Genomic DNA, 7794 nt, shown 5'->3' on the forward strand with positions numbered 1-7794 from the left:
CCACCTGACACACGTCACTAACATTCACCCAGAACACTGATGACACGGTCAACAACATATCAGCCCAAATCACGATGCACAGTCTATCACTAACATATCAAGGCCCAAATCACTAGGACACGGTCATACAACATATCAAGCCCAGAATCACTGATGACACGGTCATACTAACATATCAAGCCCAGAACTCACTGATGACACGGTCATTACAACATATCAACCCAGAATCACTGACACGGTCATACTAACAATATCAGCCCAGAATCACTGATGACACGGTCATACTAACATATCAAGCCAGATCACTGATGACACGGTCATACTAACATATCAAGCCAGAATCATGATGCCACGGTCATACAAACATATCAAGCCCAGAATCACTGATGCACGGTCATACTAACATATCAAGCCCAGAAATCACTGATGACACGGTCATACAACATATCAAGCCCAGAATCACTGATGACACGGTCATACTAACATATCAAGCCCAGAATCACTGATGACACGGTCATACTAACATATCAAGCCCAGAATCACTGATGACACGGTCATACTAACATATCAAGCCCAGAACACTGATGACACGGTCATACTAACATATCAAGCCCAGAATCACTGATGACACGGTCATACTAACATCAAGCCAGAATCACTGATGACCACGATCATACAAGTCTGTTTTAATAAATTCAGTTTGTGGTAAAGTCGTTGTGTAATGCTCAGCTATTTACAGGTAGTTAAATTCAGGCATGGAGGCCAAAAATAGTCTGTTATTTTAATGAACAAAGTGGTTGTCCGATAGTGTGGTTAGATGGTTGTATGTGGTTATTCAGTGTAACGACGGCTTGTCTGGTAGTGAGTCTGTTGATTGAGTTAGGTTAGGGAAGCTAGACAACTGAAGGGACAGAGAGAGAGAGAGATGTGAACTCATAGGTGTCTGAGCAGCGATGAGCTGCTATCACTCTGTGCGCTAATGAAATAACCTGTCTTATCATATTTCACTGGAATCTGATTAAGACCTGCCCAAATACAGCCACTCTCACTATACAGTACATAGACATATGGCTAGGAGAGAGGGAGGGATTGAGGGGAGGTAGGGAGAGAGCAAGAGGTGGGGGAGGGAGAGGGAGGGAAGAGGAGAGAGAGGGAGAAAGGGAGGGGAGGGGGGAGGTATGATATTCAGTGGTTAATAACTCAGAGGAGGTAGAAACATATTAATAAACACAAACAAACATGAAACAGCACATACACACTCTCTCTGCTCATCTAGAAGAATACACACACACAGAACACACAAACAACCCAACACAACACACACCACACACAAAACACACACACAACAGACACACAACACACACATAACACACACCAGCCCTGGGCAGAAAATAGTTGTATTTTATAATTAAGTTGAAAACACCAACTTTTCAAATACTTGAGGTAGAAGAATATAAAAGGTAACTATTTTATTGGACATTCAAATACAGGTATCAGAAAAACTTAATGGCAGCCTCCTGGTCGTCTTTCAGTTCTACAAAAACAAAATAGCATACAGTACAGTAAACACTGCAGTAATACAGTATACAAGATAAACATCTTAGAAAATAGRATAGCTCCCAATTTCATACATACAGTAATACATGAAACATTTACTTTGTTTCCCCGTACAGTATGTATTGGAATCCACAGTCTTTACTGTGATTTATGTTGTTCTACTGTCAAGTAGTAAAGGTAGTAGATAATTCCAATGTCTGCAGTACAAACCTATTCTCATTTTGGAACCCGAATAAGGGATGCTACGGTGAAGCGGCTCAGACTGGGCAGCACTCTCTGCTCAGACTCTCTCAAGGTCAAACCATGGTTGACCACATGGTCAGATTACTCTCCTTGTTCCTGGTCTATCGCCACCTCTACCTCTACCTCTCTCTGCCAAGTTTGCMRCCATTGTTCTCCAAACACAGGAGTACTCACCTGTAGCCTTTTAATACATACCAAAGATRTGATTGCAAAGMGAACATTTACGCAATTAGTGTTTGCACYTGTACAGAGTGAAAGTGATCAATTGGTAATTGAGCTTAGCWTGTTGAACAGTGTTGCTTTTCAMTTTCACACAAGAGATTTTAGTTGTGAAGGTTGTGCCAAAGGTAGAGAACTGTGTGTTGTGTTTTGCCAAATGTTCGTTGTAGAATTGCAATCTGAGTGTAAAGCAAAACATGTGCCAGTAGTATTGTAGATGTGGTGTCTGGTTCTGATAAATGAGTTACAGGTCTGGGTCTTTGTGCCTCATGCACCAGTTTTAGTGTGTAAACAACTGGAAAAACTGTAAGGTTCATATCTAAGAGCTCTCCAAAACTGCTTATGATCATATATTTAGACTGTTATAGTTTTTGGTTCTTCATCAAATATTTGTCAGCCATCAAATAGTATTTGGTTTTCTGAGAGGTATTCAAAATACTTTCAACTATTACTTGTTTTTCTGATACCTGTATTTGAATGTCCATGAAAATAGTTACCTTTTAGTTGTTATTCTATAAAAACGATATTCTACTACCTTGAATATGTAAAAAGTTGTATTTTCATATAAACGATAAAATACAACTATTTTCTGCCCAGGGCTGGTGTGTGTTATATGTGTTGTGTGTTTTGTGTGTGTTGTGCGAGTTACAGGTCTGGGTCATTGTGCCTCATGGGTGTAACGCTCGTCTTCCTCCTCGTCTGAAGAGGAGCATGGATCGGACCAAAACGCAGCGTGGGTTGAATACATATATTTTTTAATTATGTAAACGAAGAAGGAAAAAACACTTAAACAAACTACAAAACAAATAAACGACGTGAACAAACGAACGAACGAATGAACGAAAACAGTACCGTGTGACGCACAAACACAGACACGGCAACAATCCCCCAACAACAAACAGTGAGAACAGCCTACCTTAATATGGTTCTCAATCAGAGGAAACGTAAAACACCTGCCCCTGATTGAGAACCATATCAGGCTAGTTGACAACCCAACATAGAAACACATAACAWAGAATGCCCACCCAGCTCACGTCCTGACCAACTAAACAAGACTAAACAAAGGAAATAAGGTCAGGAACGTGACAATGGGCCAATTTTAGTGTGTAAACAATTGGGAAAAACTGTGAAACTTTAGAGACTCACTGATGTTGCCAGTGAACTTTACTATTCAGCAATTACAGTATTTATTGTCATTTCAGAGACTCATGGGGTTGGATGCAAGTTTCATCCCCCAGAAACTCAAATTCATAGACGAYGCTGGATTCAATTTAGCGAAGACGAGGAGGAGAGGAAGGAACATCATGCCATCATTGAGGTACCTGGCCACGTTGGGGGAAATGTCACCATATGTGCAGCTATGAGCCACAATGGGGTCCTCCACTGCCATGCCACCCTTGGACCATATAACACTGCCCACCTCCTTCATTTCCTGAACACCTTACATGACAACCTTTTTCAGCCAGAGCAGAGAGGGTCAGGTGATCCTGAGCAGAGAGGGCCAGGTGATCCTGAGCAGAGAGGGCCAGGTGATCCTGAGCAGCAAATGTATGTTCTATTTTGGGACAACGTGACTTTTCATCAGGCTGCTCAGGTCTGCAACTGGTTCCATCATGATTTTTTATTTTTGTTATTTAACTAGGCAAGTCAGTTTAAGAACAAATTCTTATTTATGATGACGGCCTACACCGGCCAAACTCGCGACACACTGGGCCAATTGTGCGCCGCCCTATGGGGACTCCCAATCACGGCCGGTTGTATACAGCCTAGATTGAAACAGGATGCCTGTAGTGATGCCTTTAGCACTAGATGCAGTGCCTTAGACCGCTGCACCACACACGGGAGCCCAACCATCCAGGTTTGCAATTCTCTATCTCCCCCTAATTCCCACTTCTCAAACCCATTGGGAGTTGTTTTCAGCCATGGCCGCTGGAAGGTGTATGATCGCAAACCCGTGAACGTATGGCCTTTCTCCAGGCAATGGAGGAGGCGCTGTGGTGACTGTCAGGTGGATGTCGTCATGCCATAAGATTTTTCCCCCGCTGTCTTCCAAGGACAATACCCCTTGATGTTGATGCAAATCTCTTAGCCGGACCAAAACACAAGACATGACTGATTTTTGTTCTCGCAATGGAGTATTTTGGTTTCTTGACTTATGATTTTGATTTTACTCGTATTTTGAAAGTTTATTTTCCATTACAATTGATCTAACATACAGTACTGTAGTACAAATAGGCCTAATTTTTCTCCTTTGCATATTGCTAATAATAGTATTTTTACTGTATGTGTGCTTACAGTATGCTGATTGACATGTATCGAGTCATGTTGAAATATAAACATACATTTCTGCATTTCGTGTTCCTTTCTTGTGTGAGTACACACAAACCAATTTTACAGTTATGAAAACAAATCTTGTCTTCACACTGAAATAGGTTCTGATAGTAGTGTTCTGAATACGTCACTATATCGTGTTCTCGTTTGTCACTAAGTCAGACTAATTGATGTGTGTGTGTTGTGTGCGGAGTGAGTTTCATTTGGAGCAGGGAGTACATGATTTTGATTGCTGTGTATTTATATTTTGCAAGATGTCTGTGGGTTTGGGAATGGTAGTTCAGCAAACGTGCGTTAAACAATTGGGAAAAACTGTAATATAGCCTATCACTTATAATGAAATACACCAGGGACATGGAATCACCAAAACATTAGAGTAGACCACTTTTGAAGGCTCAAAATGACTAACACATATATTTTCAAACGAGTGATACATACATGTATGGTAATCCAGTAACACTTGACAATTTCTTCTACATGTTGTGCTTTGCAATTATTCCAATAGCAACGTTGTTGTACATAGGACTTTGTAATTGCATAATAATGGAGTTATTACATAAGTGGAATAGTCACATAAGTAGGGTACCAAAACTATCAGCTCATTGCTACGCAATTAAAATGCAATTACCAAAGTATTAGGTTACAAACAACACTAATAAAATGTTGCTTCAAAAGCAAACTACGGTTTTCTATGGTAAAAGTGTTACTGAGAATAGTAACAGTAACAAAATGTTCTATTAAGGGTCATTAAGCGAAACTAAATTATTCCCAAACACTGCCAATCAAACTACAGCCACTGTGGTGGAAAATACCATGGTCGTTTTTTATTCTGAGAAAACTTTATCCCCGTTAACGATGGTTATAGACAAAGAGGAATCAAACGTTGTTTTTTTGCTTGCTGTTTACAAATGGCTTTCAATTTTCTCTACAGTATTTTTAGGGTATCATAAAAAATTAATTACCAGCTTTCGTACCAATCTATCAGTGGCCGATGTTAAGAAAAAGATTCATAGAGTAGTTGAGCATCACAACTTATATATACTTATCTGTACAAAACAGCATTGGTTAAATGGTTTGACTTGATTTTGTACACCTGGGGCAATGGACATTCAGGAGAATGGACATTTACAGACTGTTCATAAAGAAATGCATTTTGTAGATCAAATATGACTGTCAGATAGACTGGAATAGTATGGGAGATTGTGTGTGCTCTATTCATTCTATCTTCAACATGCAGTTCCAGATACAGCCCTGCCATTAATTGAAGGCAGCCAATCCAATAGTTCCTGAGATCTGTATTAAAATATCTACTTTTCAATATTTATTCAAATAGTTTAAAAAAGTTATAACTTTCCGACATCTTTATTCAAATAGATTTTAAAAGTAGTCAATTTTTGGGATCTGTATTCAAAGTAACTATTTGTCCCCCAAAACGACATTTTGTTCAGAAAGCATAGTTCAACCATAGCTAGTTATCCCAGGTCTGACACACTTTATTGCTACCGAGTAAACGGTAGGTCCTTTTTGTTTGTTAAAACTTGAGGCCCCCACCCGGCAGTATTCATGATGTTCATATTGATAACGGAGCTTGCATCAGAAGATGAGTATCATCTTGGCCCTGCAGGACTGACATTATCTACAGTGATTGGCACTCTGATGTGTACAGTACAGCAACCCAACAGGCTCCATTAATTAATAAATCAATTGTAAAGTTTGACTACTGCAGTCAGTCACAGACCCAGCCAAACGCTGTTAGTCAGCATCACAGTGATCACTTACAGTGCTGTGTAAAATGTGTTCTCTCTATCTCGATCTCTCTCTCTCTCTGTCTCTCGGCACACCCTTTCTCTCAGACATAGACACCCACCCACCAACCACCCTCACATGCAGTTTATTCTTTTAATAATGATTGTGCCCGGGAGTTGATTTCACGAGCCTCTAGGAGAGAACAGTCTTTTGTGGTGTTTTGTTTATTGTCTCACGGGGGGAAGAATGAAAAAATAGACAAAACCAACGGGTGTGTGGTGGTAGCGATTGTAATGAGGCTGAAGGAGAATGTGTGTGTGTGTGTGTGTGTGTGTGTGTGTGTGTGTGTGTGTGTGTGTGTGTGTGTGTGTGTGTGTGTGTGTGTGTGTGTGTGTGTGTGTGTGTGTGTGTGTGTGTGTGTGTGTGTGTGTGTGTGTGTGTGTGTGTATAATCTTGCTCATTGTTGTGTAATGGTTAGACACAGAGGCAGAGACGAAGATTCAATTACTGTAGTCTGTTCTTATTCACAGCCCATGGCAGTACACACTCAAACACACGTTTGTTTACTATCCTTGTGTGGACAAACAATTGAATCCCATTCAAAATCCTATTTTCCCTAACCCCTAAACCGAACCTAACCCTAACTTAACCCTAACCTTAACTCCAAACCCCAGCCCTAACCCGAATTATAACCCTAACCCTAATTGTAACCCTCACCCTAACAACTAAGTTAAAATAACCTTTTTTTCCCCTTCTGGGAGAAGAAAATGTCCCCACAATTTTCCTTGTTTTACTATTTTTTGTGAGGACAAGAATTGTAAAAACACACACAAGCATTTACACACAGTTGAATTACCGCCTCACATTTCATACATTTCACTAGCTTGACAGGAGCTTAAATATTGTTCAGTGTGTGTGTATGTGTGAGTTGTGTGCATGCATGCATGTGTGTGTGTGTGTGTGTGTGTGTGTGTGTGTGTGTGTGTGTGTGTGTGTGTGTGTGTGTGTGTGGTGTGTGTGTGTGTGTGTGTGTGTGTGTGTTGTGTGTGTGTGTGTGTGTGTGTGTGTGTGTGTGTGTGTGTGTGTGTGTGTGTGTGTGTGTGTGTGTGTGTGTGTGCATACATGCCTCACACATTAAACTCCACAAAGTAATTTAATATCCCCAAGGACCAATAACCAAATCTGCCAAAGATAAAATAATGATAATTCTATGAAAAGCAATCTTGGGGCATTTTGTGATTATGATTATTTTTTGAGCCCACGGTACAGTCGGCCCCAGAATAAACGCCACTATCGATCGGTTTTAAGATATGAAAACACCTACAGGCCTCACATCACTCCTACCTGTCTCTCACCTGCTTTCTCTCTCTCCTTCTCCCTCCCTCTTTTCCCTGTTCCTCTCTCTCGGTCTCCCTGTGTGACCCAGCCTAGCCCAACCTAGCCTAGCCCACACCCAGCCAGCCTGACCGTGCCTAACCAGCCCAGCATAGCCCAGCTAAGCCTAACCCAAGCCCAGCCAGAGCCCAACCCAGCCCACCAAAGCCTAACCCAGCCTATCCTAGCCTAACCAAGCCCAGCCTAGCCAGCCTAACCCAACCCAGCCCAGCCAAGCCCAACCCAGCCAAGCCTAACCCAGCCTAGCCTAACCCATCCAGCCCAGGCTAGCCAACCAGCTAATCATTCCTGCTATCTCCTTCA

Source organism: Salvelinus sp. IW2-2015, linkage group LG8 (assembly GCF_002910315.2).
Source record: "Salvelinus sp. IW2-2015 linkage group LG8, ASM291031v2, whole genome shotgun sequence".
Lineage (NCBI taxonomy): Eukaryota > Metazoa > Chordata > Actinopteri > Salmoniformes > Salmonidae > Salvelinus > Salvelinus sp. IW2-2015.